The 17682-nt window shown below is 50.1% G+C and overlaps 1 protein-coding gene across 2 annotated transcripts in view; it reads left to right on the top strand.

Moving 5' to 3' along the window:
- DPP6 (dipeptidyl peptidase like 6) overlaps nucleotides 1–17682 on the top strand; it is an 867370-nt gene that overhangs the window by 146337 nt on the left and 703351 nt on the right. The window lies entirely within an intron of this gene.

The raw sequence follows: 17682 nt of genomic DNA, 5'->3' as shown, positions 1-17682 counted from the left end.
GGGGGGCGCTGCCGGGAGCCTGGACGGGGGACTTCGCTTGAGAGCAAGCCTTCTTTTCCTTTTAATTTGTAAATAACCATGTGCAGAATTCTGACTTCTGCCCGATGTGGGGCACGGCCCCCTTGATCTCCGTGTCTCAGGCCCCCTCCCGTCCCCCAAGGCAGCCATTCTAGTGTCTCGGACGCGCGTTCCATCGAAGCCGGTGGCTGCACAACACAGAACGTCACTGGCGTGTAATTTAGAAGCCATAAGTTGTTATTTTCAAAGTGTTTGACGTCACGGGTTTACAGTGCACTCACAGTCGTGTGACCTGCGGTGTGATCTCACTTAGAATACTGTTGTCTCAGGAAGAAACCTTGTCCCGACGAGTGGCCGCTCCCCATTCCCTGCACCGGGCCCCCGGCAGCCGTTAGCTTTCTTTTAATCTCCACCGATGTGCATGTTCCGGGCATTTCACGTGTGGAGTCACGCTCAGGTATGTCCTCTGTGCCCAGCCTCTCCGTTCCGTGTGGCCCTTCCCGGGGCCGCCGTGTGGCGGGAGTCAGGTTTGTTTATTTGTACGACTGCGGGGACGTCTCAGGGCCCAGAGCCGCGTTTCCTTTACCCGCTGCCCAGTCGTGGACCTTCCAGATCTTTCCGCCGTGCGGCTGTGAGGGAAGATGCTGCCGTGGACATTCACATGTGGGGTTTTGTGTGGACACGTGCCTCCGTTTCCCTGGGATGCCACCTGTCACGGGGGGCCGTGAAAATGACCACCAAGCGTCGAATCGGAGCGAGGCAAGGTTTTATCGCGGCCGGGCCAGACCTGATCTGATGGTGAGGAGGGGCGTGCGGAGGGTGGCCCCGAACGAAGGCAGCGGGGAGTTTTGATGGCCTTCCGCCCGGCAGAACACGTCATGACCAGTTACGGTTTAGTGTTTGCAGAAACCTATCATTTTCAGGTTCTTTGTCTTGTATTTAAACACCTAGGATGTCAGGAGGCCGTGACCACCGGACCTTTCACGCTGGCGCGGGCCTTGCCCTGGCCGGATTCCGAAAGGACTGGGGGCGCGTTCTGTGACCTAGGTAGCGAGCAGGCGAAGCCACCGAAGCGGGGCGAGGCGGGCAGCGCCTTCCGATAAATGTAAGACGGAGCTACGCAGGCTTTAACCTCCATGTTTCAGCAGTCAGCACACAGCGGTTCAGAACAGAAGCCGAAACAGCCGGCTAATGATTTTCCGTTATTGACTCAGGCCCCCAGCAGGGCACGTCCTGCCTAGCGTGGTGACCTGCAGAGCTGAAGGGGGAGCTGTGGCCACGGGCCAAGCCACACCACGGACTCTGTGCTGGCTGGGTTCAGCCATGTTCTGGCCGTAACGCTACGCGGACTGTTCCAAGCCTTCCGTTAGTTTCTAGAGTCCTGAGGAACTGCGCTCGTTCTCTGCGTGCACCTGTGGGGAAGCAGCCTCCTTGTTCCGGTGACTCCGCTCCGTCAGGATCTGATGGACGGGGTGCAGTGAGTATGCTCTCCCGCGGCCTCCGTTCTCTTCCTTGTTGTGTGTTCAGTTCTTTGCTTTTAAGCCTGATTAATGTTACTTCTAGAGCTTCGCTTCTCATGGCTGCCTGGTATCATTCTCCCCAACTTGATGGAAAGATGCTCTCATTGGGGCTCTTGTGCCGAGAAGGGGTGTCCACTGCGGTTTTTCCTTCCTCTGACACACTCGTACTCAACTTTTCTTCCTTTTCCTTCATCCCGTTTTTTCAGGGGCTGTCTTTATTGAGGTGAAATTCTCGCTCATTAAAATTTCACAATTGAAGATGACAATTTGATGAGTTTTGAATAATGTAGAACTAAATCCTATAAGCCCCATCGCAATCGCAATATAAAATATTTTATCACCAGCACCGGTTTCCTTCTGCCCCTTTATGGTCAATTCCTTCCCCCACAGCCTGACCCTGGGGAGTCACTGTCAGACTAGCTATCCAGTGGTTCATTTGGTTTTATCCAGAATTTCATGTAAGTGGAATCATGACTTCTGTGTCCTTCTGTGGATAGCTTCTTTGTTTCAGTAAAATGTCCTTGAGGTCACCAGTGTTGTCCTGTGCGTTAGGAGTTCATTCCCTTTTATTGTCATATCAGAAGGGCATCTGGGTTATTTCTTCTTTTTAGCTCTTTTACAAAAAAGCTTAGGGGTGCCTGGGTGGCTCAGTCGGTTAAGCGTCCGGCTTCCAGCTTCAGCTCAGGTCATGATCTCACGGTTCGTGGGTTCAAGCTCCGAGTCAGGCTCTGTGCTGACAGCTAGCTTGGAGCCTGGAGCCTGCTTTAGATTCTGTGTCTCCTCTCTCTGACCCTCCCCTGCTCCTGCTGTCTCTCTCTCTCTCTCTCAAAAAAAAATTAAAAAAGTTTATTTATGTATTTATTTTGAGAGACAGAGAAAAGCAAGCACAGGAAAAGGTCAGAAGGAGAGGGAGAGAGAGAATCCCAAGCAAGCTCCTGACGGCACAGAGCCTGACACGGGGCTCGATCTCAGGAACCATGAGATCATCACCTGAGCTGAAACCAAGAGTCGGACGCAACACCGCTGGAGCCACCCAGAGTAAATAAAGCTATGAACATTCGTGCACAGGTAATTTTGTGGACATGACTTCGGTTTCCTTTGGGGAAACCACTAGAAGCTGAACGGATGGTCCTGTGGTGAGAGCACGTTCAAGGTTCTAAGAAGCTGGCACGTTGCGACTTCCGTGTGGCGTTTATTGTGTGAGTTTATTTGCATCTGTAACTTTTCCAGTGGTGGGGGGGGGACCTTGTAGGTCCTGCGCTAATTTATCGTCAGGCTGTTCTCCTTCCTGTTACTGAATTGTAAGATTGCTAAAAATGCGTTGGTAAGTGTTTTGTAAATAGTTTTCTCTCGAGCGTGTGGCTGGTTAATTTTCTTAATGGCTTTAATAGTGTCTTTTGAAGAGAAACGTCTTTCAATTTTGATCAAGTCTACTTTACCCGTGTTTGCCTTTTACGACTTTGCTTTTCATGTCCTATTTAAGACATTTTGTGTCACCCGAGGTCACCAAGTGTTTGTCCTATGTTTGCTTCTAGAAATTCAGTGGTTTCTTACAGTTCGTTCTGTATGGCATTTCTTTTTACTTTCCAAGGTTGTATTTAAATTCATGTTCGTTATTGGTGTCTAGTGTAGTATTGGTTTCGTGAGTGGAATTTAGTGACTCGCCCATTCACCCAGTGCTCATGCCAACAGGTGCCCGCCGTGGTGCCCACCCCCAGCTAGCTCGTCCCCTCCTTTCCATCCACCCTCAGTTTGTTCTCTTTTGCTAAGAGATCTTATTTATGTGTTACCTCCCTCTCAGTTTTTATCTTGTTTTATTTTTCCTTCTCTTTCCCTGTGTTCATCTGTTTTGTTTTTTAAATTCTGCATATGAATGAAATTACACAGTATTTGTTTTTCTCTGACTTAATTTGCTTAACGTAATATATTCTAGCTCCATTCACATTGTTGCAAATGGCAAGATTTCATTCTTTTTGATCACTGAGTAATATTCCATTGTATGTATGCACCACATCTTTATCCATTCATCCGTCAGTGGACATTTGGGGCTCCTTCCATAATTTGGCTGTTGTTGATAGTGTTGCTGTAAACATTGGGGTGCAGGTGCCCCTTGGAATCAGTATTTTTATGTCCTTTGGATAAATACTCAGTGCTGTATCCTTTGGATAAAATCCCAGCAGTTACTGGGTTGGAGGGTAAACTGGCTTGTTGTGTGACTTCTACCAGAACATTGATCATCTCTGATGATTGGTATTGTTGCCTTGTTGTATTCCCATGTGGAAAATGATCTACTCTGTTACCTTCCAAGGGTTGGTGACGCTCAGATAAAATAATGCAAAAGCATTTATGAGCTCATGAGAAAGAGGATAACTCTTTAGTATGCTGTATGTTCTTAAAATAATGCACAGTTGATCCTTGAACAGCGCAGGATTGAACGGCATGGGTGCACTTATGTGTGGATATTTTTCGATAAATACATTGTGGTGCCGCAAATGTATTTCTTCCTCCTTAGGATTTTCTTAACAGCAGTTTTTCCAGCTTACTTTGAGAATACTGAATATAATACATGTAAGATACGTGTTAGTGTTAATTACCGTCTATTACTGGTACAGCATCTCTTCAGCAGTAGGCTGTTAGCAATTAGGTTTTGGGGGGTCTAAGTTATATGTCTATTTTCAACTGCAAGGGGCGTTGGTGCCCCGACTGCCATGTTGTTCAGTGGTTCAACTGTGATTTATTCCCAAGTTGGGATAGATGTCATGGTGTCTTCAGAAATTGGGCTACGCCCAGGTTTCAGGGTTGTTGTTTTTTTAATGAAAAAACTCTATGTAAGAAACAAAAATGGAAGTACAAGGAATATGTTTTCTCTTTTACAGTTATTTGCGTTTATTAACGTAATCTTTCTGTGGGGTTGAATCTCCTTGGCTCCTCTCGGTCATTCCAATCAACGGCAGTGTTAGTCACGTGCAGATTCAAGCTCTGCTGTGGGACTTTGTGGCATGGCACGAGATATTTATAGCTCACAGAGATCTTAGAAAGATTAAGCCGTTGCTCTGACGTGCAATCCTTTTTAAACATTCAGTAAAGTTTAGCCAAGTAGGCATATCTACAGTGAGCTGTGTGGAGGGTCCCTGGGCATGGCTGGGAAGAAATCCTGTGCAGCCTTGATGCATTTTCCGCCTCTTGTTATATTGCAGAGAATGGAAGTCAACTGAGAGGTTAGGTCCGTCCTGGGAGTCCATCCCCAGCCATGGACTGGGCAGTAAGGATGGAAGTCTGGCACGTGCCCACATGTAATTACGGTAGCTCCCGGGTCGTGTGCCAGATGGGCCTTAACAACCGACTGAAGTCACCAGACGGGCTTCAGGGATGGCAGATATGCTGTGGTGCGTGTGGCAGCCGGGTGGTCTGATCTTCTTGTCCTTGGACTGATGGGAGCCGTTGTGCGTACGCTGTGACTATTCTTCTGGTGGCTCATGGCCACCTAAGGGCCATGGGGCATTTGTTGTCTCTGTGGAAAAGAGAAGCTTTAGTGTTGGCAGTGTTCATGCTTTGTTTACGGGCCTTAATGCCAGTCCCGGTCTCCGTTGGTTCAAGAGGACAGGACTTCTTAGGCACAGGCTGGTGTATCTTCATTTTCAGTAGCTTTGACCATTTCACCTGATTAGACCTCGTCTAGCCCAGCGTCACATACGGCCATCATGTGAGTGTGCCACTGACACAGTGTTGGAAGGTGGGTTACCTTTGCTGGTCCAGTGATCTGGAAAGGATCGATCCTCCTGAGAGGGCCCCAGGTCACCAGGTGACAGGTCAGCTTCCCTCGAGGAGCACCATGGGCTTTTCTGTCCGGGAACAGGCAGGAGCGAACACCCCCAGCTTTGACTTGGGGGTGTCAAGTGAGCCGTTCACAGTGGGTTAATCCAAGGTGTCGCTGATGGTAGGCAGGTGTGTTGGTCTTGGTCTCCGGGGGGTGGGGGTCTTGCATTTGTTCACATGGAAGGATGACCTTAGCGTTTACCGTTTTCAAACATTCAGTTCCTAGAGAGGGAAGTAGTTTGCTTTGCTTGTCTCCTCCTCGGTGACCCCTCCCCACCCCAACAGAAGGGAGAGGGATTTGGTTAGATGCTTCTAAGATCCCCATCAGCTTTCAGACTCACTTCCTGGCTCAGAATGAGCGTCTGCATGTGTAAGAGGAAGAGGGGACAAGACGGGCACAGAATGTCAAATACATTTAGGCAAGAAAATATTCCTCCGTTCCTCCTTTCTCTTGCCTGTCTCAAGGCTCCCTTACTCCCGCTCTCTGCCCCGGGGGTCGGTGACAAAGAACCCAAGTGTTATGTCCTCCATTTTGCATCCAGTCTCGCTTTGGGATGGTCCTGACAGCAAGGACTCTCGGAGCAGAGACTCTGGTCTGAATCTGCCTGCTGCGTGCGTGGCGCTCGCTCTGCTCGTGGTGAGAGAGGACGCAGCGTTCAGCACAGCGGACCGGCACTGATCCCTCTCAGCGCTCGCTCACTTGTCACTCTTGAGTATTTTTATTGCTGGAGATGAAACGAATCCTTTCTGATGCGCTGACCCCGGGACCATGTCCACATGAGGGGTCACGTTTGGAGTAATATTTTTGAAACGCATTTCAGGGAATTCAATGCAGTGAATTCAATGTTCCTCTTTATCTAGCAAACGCTTAATGCCTACTGTGTGTCAGACCCAGAGGAGGCTTGGGGTGACCACCAGGCACAAGATCGAGGTACCAGAGGGAAGAACAGACGTGTTGGACTGTGGAGGATGCAGGTGCATGCCCAAATAAAGAGAATGTGGTGGAGAAATACGACATGCAAAAGAGCAAGGATCTTAGCTTTACAGAATAATTATTTCACTTCTGAAAGGGGCCATCTGTGAGACCTCTCTAGCTCAGGCCTAGAGATCAGATCATTGAAAATAGGACCCAAAAAAGCCCCACAAGGTGTCCGGAAACTTTTGGCTAGAGAGGCTTTTTAGACGCCCTCTCAGAGAAATTTTACCAAAAGGTTATCTCGCAGGAGCATGGGGATCATTTCACCCAGAGGCCTTGCAAGTTTCAGAGCAAAATCTCACTGATGTGGGTCTGTAGGGAATTCAGACAGCTCGAACTAAAGAGAAAATACAGCACACTTTCCAAAAAATACCGCGGTGACGGTTCTGTTTCTTTACATGGCAAAGTCAGCCATACCTAACGTTTTCCTGGAAGGCCTTGATCAAAATAAGAGTTTTCTTTTACCTTTGACTCAACATCAAAACCATTAAAGACATAAATAGGAGTCAAGATAATTTTCTTTAAGTCTTCACTGAATATCCTTTAAAAATGGATAAAAGCCATAGAGAAGTGGAGACTTTGATGTCAAAATGCCTGACATCAAATAAGGGGTCGGCCAGTCACCAGGTGCGTGACCCAGGGCAGTTGATGGGGCCTGTCGGCCTTAGTTCCGTCATCTGTAAAATGGGGGCAATAATAGAACTACTTCCCAGAGTTTTATAAGAATCAATGAAATGATGCCTCAAAAGCTCTTGAATAAGTGCTCAGCACATAGAGGAGTTTCAGTAAATCTCAGTCACTATTTTTCTTGTTTTTATTTTTAAATTCTGATGCTTATGACATACAGCGTGCAAGGTCCTGGCAGGTGCTTGGACGTGGGACTGGAACCTGGCCAGTAGGGTTGTCGCAAATAGGCGTAAGCCAAGGCCCGACGTCAGTGTTTGTGGAAGAAAGACAAGCCGGGGCCCCTGCGGTAGGGAGGAGAGGGTAGAAGAGGGAGGACTTTCGGGTCCCGCGGGGTCTCAGGGCGTAACTGTTGAGGTGGCTGGCCGGCTGTATGAATCCTTGCAGGTCACTTCCCTGAAAGACAATAGTGAGGAATCCTGACACGACGGACGGTGTTGCAAACAGGTGCATTCCTCTCAGCGCGCAGCCCATCCCGGCCTCTGGTGACGTTCCATGCAGGATGCCCAGGGAGTCATGAAGGTGCTTTCGTAAGTGTGCGCTCATCAAAAACAGCAAGGGCTTCAGCTTCAGTGGGAAACTATCCTAGAAATAATTTGTGAAGCAAAGTGAAAGATCTGGTGTTCAGCCAGGTTGGGAGCGTGAGAAACAATTTTCATGGAAAACGAGGAAAATTGTCAGCATTTGCAGAAGTTGAGCTTCTTGAGGGTCATGATGGAGACTTAGGACCAACGTTCAAGCAGAGGAGGTAAGAGGCAGGGGGTGTCCGTGGGGTGTCAGGAGGGTGTGCTGGCGGTGACCTAGGGGCTGGGACACAGACCCCAAGCAGACCCCTCACCCCTGCCTCCAGAGCCTCTCGCATCCGCATCCCTGCACTCCTGTCCAGCTGTCGCGGCTTCTGGCTCTTTCTCACATCACCAGTGTGCCTTAAACCCAGAAACCTCCAAGCTTCCTCTCCCTAGTTCTCCCTGGCCCCGGCTCCCCTTACTGCCCAAAGCCACAGCGTAAGTGGCTCTGTCGTGCTGTCATCACCAAGCGGGGCCCTGGCCACACCTTTGTGTGAGGGGCCCTGGGGGTCGGGGTGGGGGGCAGGGAAGGAGCCCCTCACTGCAGGGAAGAGACAAGAGGAGGCACTTGTGGGTGACAGCCAGCGGTCTCTGCCGCCGCCGGACTGTCCTTCCCTCAGTCCACATGTATCATACTAGTTCCTGGGCTGGTACATCCATCTCTCGGTTATCAGCTCCTCGAGATAAGAGTTGTGACTTGTTTATCTTTGCCTCCCCAGTGCTCGGCATCATTTCTTAAACGTATCATTTCACACACGCACATGTACGTGTGCACGCATGCGCGCACCCACAGAGTTGACAAAATGAAATTTCGAGCAAGCCATCAGACCTCTGAATATTATTCCCACAGCAAGTTTTTGGCTTGAGCAGGATAAGAGACCGAGTGTCTTAATTCTTAGGTCAGAGCCTTTTCTCCTTATGTCTGTGGCCACTCTCCGATCTATACGCTAAATTAAGAATTTAAGAGTCTTTATGGTAAATGGTAAAGTGCACAGGAAAAACTCTCCGTAGACCCGCATCTCTGGGCAACACCAGTGGAAATGAAAGCCAACATTAAGACAGGTGGGAGCACAGGAAGGGTGGGTGCCTCAGGTCCATTGTCACTGCCTGTCAACCCTGGGGTTCCGGGAAGCAGTCAGACTCCAGAGCATGATGCCTCCTCGGATGCCACCTCGAAGCACGTGCGACTCCCGGGGAGTTAGTCTCATCTTTCTGTGGCAGCAAAATGAACATTCTGGAGAGATTCCTGTTCCACTGAGGTTTGCATGTGCATTCCCGGATTGGGAAAGAAGCCAATAGGCAAGATGCAGTGAACTGACACTGTTTGCTACATCCGTTTTGTTCTTTCTTCCACGAATTCCCCCACGAGGGCTTTGTTGTTTTAAAATTCGCGCTCTCTGGATATAGACTTTTTAGATGTAGCTACAAGTTCTGGTCTCATTTTTGGTTCTGTGATGCCCGCTCTTAAGAGCAAAGCTGTGATCTGTGGCGAGGAAGTCTGAGCGGTTGTCCCCGGGGTCTCCACTCTGTCCCCGGTCCCGTGGCCATGAAGAGTGAACACTGGCTCTGTGGATGCCCAGTGCAACAGGAGTAAGGGTCAGGTTGAAAGTGATCCCTCACTCATTCTAGCAACCTCCATCGAGTACCTATTTCCTGCCGCTCCCTGTGCTGGTGCAGGAGAGATTCAGGCAAGCCCGTCCTGCAGTGCAGACCTGCTCTGGGTGTTGTGTCTGTACACACAGTGTGTCCTTACCTCCTCTGCTGAGAGCGGAAATCCACGCTCAAAGTGCACTGTGCCTTCCCATGGCCGCATGATCTTACAGTGGGGTGGGAGCAGGGTGACCCTGGGGAGAGAAGGGGACTGCAGAGCCCGCCCACCTTGCATCTCTCTGCTCACCTTCCTGCTCTGTCTCCCTTTCCTACTTTGTGAGTCGCCTTGCCGGGAATGCATTGAATGATGGTGTCAGGACATCATCTTCTCTGTCCCCAGCTCTAACCATGGAGAGCTGCTTCTGTCCCTGGAAGACACAGCTCCCCAGGGGGCCCAGGTCATCCCCAAGGCCAGTGTGTGTGGCCAGTGGTTGTGGGGACATTGTGTCATCATTCCCAAGTTCAAAGATCCTCTGTGCACATTTGAGGCCAGAAGATAAGTGCCCTCAACTTTTATACCAGAGCTGACGTGGGCTGCAGACAAGAAGGGCTGCAATTTTGTCGTACCATTTCTTTAGTTTACTCTTCTGCTCAAGAGATGGCCTTGACAGGCGTTCACTACTTCCGGTGAGAACAGGCATTCACTGCCTCTGGTGGGAACAGCATTCACTACTTCTGGTGGGAACAGTATTCAGTACTTTCGGTGAGAACAGCGTTCACTACTTCTGGTGGGAACAAGCATTCACTGCTTCCGGTGAAAACAGCATTCACTACTTCTGGTGGGAGCAACATTGACTACTTCCAGTGGGAACAGGCATTCACTACTTCTGGTGAGAACAGCATTTACTACTTCTGGTGAGAACAGCATTCACTACTTCCAGAGGGAACAAGCATTCACTGCTTCTGGTGAGAACAGCATTCACTACTTCTGGTGGGAGCAGGTGTTCGTTCACTACTTCCAGTGGGAAACCAAGCATTCCATATTCCACTAGAGATTTGAACGGAATAGCAGAGAGAAAAGAGACTACACAACACATTGGAGAACAACCAAATGGCTTAGATGTGGCATTTGACAACAGCTTAGGTGGATGGAGAAATGAGCCTCTCATATCGCTCTGAAGTTGGTGAAACTGTGATTCTGGAACAATATCTATTCTGGAAAGTACCTGAGTAGGAAAATCCTTTTTTCAATCCATGCCTGTCCTCTGAGGAAAAATATTTGTGAAGAAGAAAATGAAAGATGTTAACAGGCAGTCTATAACTCTCTCATTTCCAGGCATCTGAGAAAACACAAAGGTGAATACTAACTTCTCTCTCAAAACAAAGCACTCAAAACCTGGGTGGCTCCATGGTTTGACTGTCTGACTCTTAATTTTGACTCAGGTTGTGATCTCACAGCTCGTGGGGTCAAGCCCCATGTTGGGCTCTGCAGTGAGCATGGACCCTGCACGGGATTCTCTCTTTCTCCCTCTGCCTCTCTACCCTGCTTACATACTCTCTTTCTCTGTCTCAGAAAAACAAAATGAAACAAAAACAAAAACACTCAGTACGTTGTTTAGAAACTCTCCAAAGAGAGGAAAGGGGGAGAAGTTCCCTCAGTTCCCCTGGTTTCACAGGTCGTGGCTGGCTTCAGACCTACCTCCCTTCTGCTGGCACTCAGTCAACCCCTTTCAATCCCGGACCCCCTGGAAACAGAATATTCCCGTTTGTCACTCTTTAAAGACATCTTCGTGTAAGAATTGCTTTTACACTCATTCTGTGCAATCATGTCTTCCAAGATGTTCTCAGTGCTGCTGGTCTGTTTGTCTCAGGGTAGACACAAGTTATCTTACTATTTTTTTATGGCTTCTTTCACCCCCTTCCAAGATCTGTTTGTCTTACTTCTGCGGGGCCCCAAACTGAACATGGACTTCTTAATTAAGATGCGACCCAGTCAGGCATTTGCTTAGATCTTGCAGATCTGAACATGTGCCCCAAAGAAACGATTGGGCGGATACAAAGATTTGACCTCCTTGTCTCAGTCCAGACTTGAAAAGAATCAGATGATTACCCAGAACGTGGAACAGAGAACCACAAAAATCACACTGGAACGGAGTGCCAGCTCCCTCAAGGTCGATGATATGTCTAAACATTGAATGGAGCTTTTAGCAAGAATCATCGGTGAAGTTTTCTTTTAAAATCCTGCACACTCTTGAGTTTTCGTGCACAAATTTATACTGAAACTTCCATAGAGGATTTAAATAGCAGCAAGAAATATTTCTTATGAGGAAGACCCATGGGGCGGTTTGTAAGTTCTTGGGGCTAGTGCATTATCATCGCATATTTCTCGTTACCCTATAGAACACCTCGTGCAGAGATGGGCTCATAAAGCTGGCGTTCAAGAGCTTTGTCAAGTCATTTAATTTGAATGAGACTTCAGAAAAAAGGGGAAAAAAGAGACGTACTGTATGTAAGTAATAAATGTGTTTCTAGCGAAGCCACATTGTTCCAGAGTAAAGTCTGTTTGGTTTGGATTGAGTTGGTTAGTATTTTGCAGGTGCAGCTTATTTAGAAAATAAACATCTTTCTTTTCATTTGTTCAAATGCCATTTACTGTTGGGTAAAAGTGATAATGCACCAGGCTGTAAGATTTCATCCCTCTGAGCTTCACGGAATTCCCCCTGCGGACTCGTCCGTGATTAGAAAACTTTCAACGACAAGGAGTAGATGGTAATAAACGTTGTTTTTAAAAGCTTCCCATTAATGCCCTGCTCAACTCAAGAAGCCTCCTGGTATAGTAACTGCAGCTTAAATGCCTTTTCATTACATGGAATTGCTAGCTATCAGTCTCCCTTTGTGAGCTGGGCAGGTTTAAAAAAAAAAAAAAAAAGCAGGTATATTTCATGGAATCTTAGGACAAATCTCCGCCTGAAAGCTCATCCCTCCTCCTGGAGGAGGAGGTGAGGAAAGACTTCCAGTCCTGTCTGCAGAGAAGTATCTTCTTGGTAATTGCCACACAGAATTAAACAGAACTGGGAAGGAATCAAGTCAGACCGTCTTTTTTTTTTTTTTTTTTTTTTTTGCTCTTGGGAAACTAAACGAGATGTCAACCACCTTCCATTTCCATCGGGCTCCATCGCTTCACCTGCTAAGCCCAGAGCCTTGACGTCGGTGTGGGCACAGCACCATGTGGACTGGTCCTTGGTTACGGGTGCCGACCTTCCTTCCCGCGGTGGGTTGTCCTGACGCTCTGTTCCTGTGGAGGACAGGCAGGGCGTTCTTCATCTGCCTCCCCTTGTACCATTGATTTGTTGTCTGATTTAAATACCGAGTTCAGTATGTAGGTGTATAAATGCAGCATAAATAACACGGTGTCCTTCCACAGAGCCAGCGGCCTCCGTCCAGGGAGCCACCGTGATTTACGAGGAGGGAGGCAGCCTGTGGGGAGCGTTGTCACCAGCCAGAGTGGAGCTGGTCAGAGAGATAGGCTTGGGGGGGGCGGAGCTGGAGGACAGGAGGCACCACAGGGGCTAAATTAGGGTGCGCAACCTGAACACTGGCAGCCAGTCCCAAAGCACATCGGGAGCCGTTCAGCAGCTGCCCCCTTAATGACCCTTTGTCCCTGGAGGATCCCACAGGGCAAGGGTGGGATTTTTTCAGCGAACTTCACCTTCGGTAGGTGGCTTTTCCTGTGAGCTCTTTCCCTCGGTGGCAGAGGGGAGGGCACGGGAGGGTGATGCATCAAACTGAGGGTGGCCAGAAGCTGGCGGCCTGCACTCCGCGCGCGGCCAGGAGGGCGGGTGACGTGGGAGCCGCCCGGGCGTGATGCTCCTGAGCTGTGCCGACGGGCAGGGCCACTATGTCCCTCCTGCTTGCAGCCCACCCGAGAGTGGAGACCAGCTTGTCCAGCCTGCCGGTAAGGGAGGGTCCGAGGCGGCGAGTGCGCGTGTAAAGAGGGTAGATGGACAGAACTGCCTTTATTCATCGGGAAGGAGAGGGAGGTTTGTACTTTTGTGTTCAGTGTTCCGAGTTCTGGCGTCAGCCAGCCTTTTCCAAACTTGACTGTCACCATCATTGCTGAGGGAGCCACGGGGGAGAGGAGGTCTTTGCTGGTCCCCCGGCAGGGGGGGGCCTGGGGAGCTGGGAGGAGGGCGGGCAGGGACCTCCGTCCGGCTCACTCGTTGTCCGCGGTCGGGATGGGCAGGTGCGGAGGGTGTACGTGCTTCTTCCCACGGATGGGATGTGGGGAGATTTCCGGGAGATGGATCCCGGAAATGCAGTCCCCATGAACTCCGAATTACTATGGACGTTGCATTGCTTTCCCAGCACAGAGATGAGGAGTCAGCGGAAGGGGCGGCCAGGATGAGGGATGGAAGCAGGTATGCCAGTCATGGGGCGGCAGGTGGGGGGACGGTCATTACACGGGGATGTCTTCACCCGGGAAAACTCAGGCGGCACTGTAACCTGCTGGGAGAGTTGGTGTGTGTGTCCGGACAGCGGGGTCTCCTTTCTGGGCACAGAGATGGCCAGCTGGGAGGAGAGTGGCAGGCGATGTGGGTAACGGAAGGAGCTGAGCGTGGAGGGGGTGCCCAGCGCCGCGTGTGAGTGTGTGCGTGTGAACCCGTGAGCATGTGTGTGCAGGAGTACTCAAGAGTGCAGGTGTAAACGGGTGAGTGTGAACAGGTGTGCGTGTGGGCGCTCAGGGACAGAACTCCCCACGTCTCAGATCACCATAATCCCAGCCGCGGTTTGGGGACGGTGCCTCCCTCCAGTGACCGTCCCCGGCGTGTCCCCTGCACGGCAGAGCCGGCAGCCTCAGAGGGAGGCAGTCAGCCTGTGCTCATTTAACACATGGTTTCTTTCTAATTATTTATTTGGGGGAGGAAATCTTAGTTTTTTCCAGCCTTTTTGAGATGTGATTGCCGTCTAATACTGTGTAGGTTTAAGGTGTCCAGGTGACGATTTGATGGACGTGGGTGTCCTGTGAGGTGGTGAGCCCTCCGTCTCCTCACATCATCACCGTTTCTGTCGTAGGTAATTTTAAGACCCACCGAAGAACACGGGAGGGAGGAGTGACTTCCGAGTTTATTAAGCCTTGGAAGGATAGGGTCAGAGTCCCATTTTAGTGTTTTTCCATTATTTGCCACAAACGGATTTGAATTTTACGTCTGTTCTGGGTTCTTAAACTCTCGAGAATGTGTTTGGGCACAAAGTGTCAGGACAGGGCCCACAGAGAATGTGCAGGACTGCCTACAGCAGTAGGAAAACTAGTTCCCCAAACGCTAGGAAGGAAATAGGTGTTTGCAGAGCCCAGGCACAGAAGGAAAGCCCGTGGCCGACCTAAGGCAGGGGACTGTGGTCAGCACCCAGAATGGCAGGGCGGGAGGCGAGAAAAGAGCCCATGCAGGGTTTTGAAAGGCGATGTGGCTCACTGCTTTTTGGGGAGGGCAACGTGATGATTTTTACCTGTCTCTTCCATTAGGGAATCAAATACTTTAAAATATTTATATCTATTTTAGACTTCTCTTTTTGGTGGTGTTTTATTAAAAATGATAATGAAGGGGCATCTGGGTGGCTCAAACATTGACTGTCCAACTTTAGCTCAGGTCATGATCTCACAGTTCGTGGGTTCGAGCCCACGTCGGGCTCTGTGCTGACAGCTCGGAGCCTGGAGCCTGCTTTGGATTCTGTGTCTTCCTCTCTCTGTGCCCCTCGCCTGCCCGCACTCTGTCTCTCTCCCTCTCTCTCAAAAATAAATAAACATTAAGAAAAATAAAAACCCCTCCAGTTCCTACTTATGCTTTTCTGAATTCAGTAGTTTACTTTGTTACAAGAAAGTAAACATTCAAGCAAAGCTATAAAAATGCCCCATAAATATTTAGGAACTCTTCTAATAAAATAATGTATTTGTAGTGAAAACATGAATGCTAAGCATTTTTTAAAAGATTTGGCTTTCGGCAGCAGGGGTATTTAGTGTTCTTGCCTGGGCTCAGCTAACGTACATTTCCTGAGGGCCCCTGGGCTCTGGCTCTTCCTGTCTGTGCGTATTTATTTTGTCCAATCCCATGGGTGCCCATTCAGTGCCCACGGGGTGCGTTTTGAGGACAGAGTCCCCGTGAGTCACTCCCTGCCCATCAGACAGCAGTCCGTCATGACTATGCTGATGCCAGGACTAACTCTTGCTCCAAAAAGTTCTCTCTCTCTCTCTTTTTTTTAAGTTTATTTATCTGGAAAGACAGAGAGCAAGCATGAGCAGGGGAGGGGCAGAGAGAGAGAGGGAGTCCATTTTACGTATATGTATGTGTTTAAGTATATATACTTGGGTGTGTTGATATGAATATTCAAATCTGCATGAACGTGTAGGAGAACACACACACACACACACACACACACACACACACACACACACACAGTAGGAGCTTCCAGAGTGCTGATTCAACCCCCCGGAGCACAGATCACAGCTAACAGCCCGTCCTTGTCTGCCACCCAGCACAGCCCATCCCTGCGGCTCAGGACAGCACCTCGTGCCCCCGGTTCCAGGCGGTCGTTGCGAGGGTGTTAACTGTGACTGTTCTAGGCACTGCTGGTGACGTCCAGTCCGTTTCTTCCCCTAGAGGATTCTTGAAAGAACTTGCATCCCAGCTGATGGGGCAGTGAGCCGACGGGAGAGAATCATGCTCTGCAGTGCTAGATCTGGAAGGGGCCTTGCATGCCTATATTTCAACGCTTCCCTCTTACAGATGGAGATCCAGAGCTCTTTGGGCTGAGTGAGGTGGGTTTGAATCCAGACGGTCCCACCAACCCCGGCTCGGTGTATTCCCAAGGCATGCTGCTGTTCACCTAGGCCTCAGAGGAGCCAAGTTCGAATGACGGAAGACGAACGTGTGACTGGTCGTCTTAGGAAGGAAGTCCTGCTCTCAGGACAGGGCCCACAGAGAATGTGCAGGAGTGCCTACAGAGGTAGGAAAACTAGTTCCCCAAACGCTAGAGAAAGAAATAGGTGTTTGCAGAGCACAGGCAAGGAAGGAAAGCCCTTGACGGACCCACGGCAGGGGGACTGTGGTCAGCACCCAGAACGGGCGGAAGGCAGCTTCTCTGCCAAGTCCATTTTCAATGAAACGTCAGCTGTGATACTCAAGGACTAATGAGTGTGTGAGCGAGCCCTGGACAGAAGTGACCTGGGGGCTGGTTTTTCCATCATTTTTGTGCCCAACATTAAAGTCACTGTCAGCTGTTTTAGGAGTACCTGAGACAACTTTCGTGCCCTGGTGTGTGGAGTGCAGGGAGAGCCATCTGTCCGATCAAGAATGACAGTGGCTTCAGCCTTGTAGAAAATACGGAGCTGGAGAGACTTGGCTGTGTCTTTAATGGTTTCCAAACATCCGCTGAAGTTGCCCACAAGTCAGTGATTTAAACTTGTTTTTCTGGTGCTTTTTTTTTTTGTTTGTTTAAAATTTTTTTTCTTTTTTATACCTTTATTTTATTTTGAGAGCTACAGAGAGTGAGCGAGGGAGGGGCAGAGAGAGAGGGAGACAGAATTGGAAGCAGGTTCCAGGCTCTGAGCTGTCAGCACAGAGTCCAATGCGGGGCTCGAACCCACGAACCGTGAGATCATGACCTGAGCCGAAGTCGGATGCTCAACTGTCTGAGCCACCCAGGCACCCCTAAAAATTTTTTTATGTTTATTTATTTTTGAGAGAGAGAGAGAGAGAGAGAGAGAGAGAGCGAGCGCGGTAGGGGCAGAGAGAGAGGGAGACACAGGATCTGAAGCAGCTCCAGGCTCCAAGCTGTCAGCACAGAGCCCGGCAGGGGGCTCGAACCCATGAACCATGAGATCATGACCTGAGCTGAAGTCACGAATCAGATGCTCCACTGACTGGGCCCGCAGATGCCCCATCTGTGGGGTTCTTTTCAGAAGGGGTGAAGGCAGGGGCAGTGTGACGCAGTGGACGCCATGCGTGGTAACGCCCCCGCTTTGCCGGCCGCGTGCCACTGCCGTGACGACATGCAGCCAGCGCACGTGACTCCGGAGAGGTCGGGAGAGGAGGGAGCCCCGAGTGGAAGGTGTAGGAGTCGAGGCGCCTGTCATCCCGCCTACATTCAAGACCCAGATGAAGCGTTACCTCCTCCAGGAAGTCTTCGCGGAGGGGACGTTGGCCGCGGGGAGCCCTGCCCTCGCAAACCTCCCTAGTACTCCCTCCCCGCGCCGCCGTTTACCAGTTAGCGGTGCTGACAGAGTCCTCGGGGTCCGTGTGTCCGCACAGCAGCGTCCTGCAGGGGCTGGGGCCCCGTCCTGTGGCATCTGGTTCATTTCCCGGCGTGCAGCCGACTCTTGTTTTTGTCGCTTTTGATGAGTGAACGTGTATCCTGGTTAGAGAGGCGCTGGGGGCCACAGCGGCCAGGTTGGGGGGCGGTGTGACTACACGGCAGGTTTGGGGGGGCGCGGTGTGACTACACGGCAGGTTGGGGGGGG

Source organism: Suricata suricatta, chromosome 2 (assembly GCF_006229205.1).
Source record: "Suricata suricatta isolate VVHF042 chromosome 2, meerkat_22Aug2017_6uvM2_HiC, whole genome shotgun sequence".
NCBI lineage: Eukaryota > Metazoa > Chordata > Mammalia > Carnivora > Herpestidae > Suricata > Suricata suricatta.
Note: the sequence above shows the minus strand (reverse complement) of the source record. Positions and strands in the feature narration are given on the sequence as shown.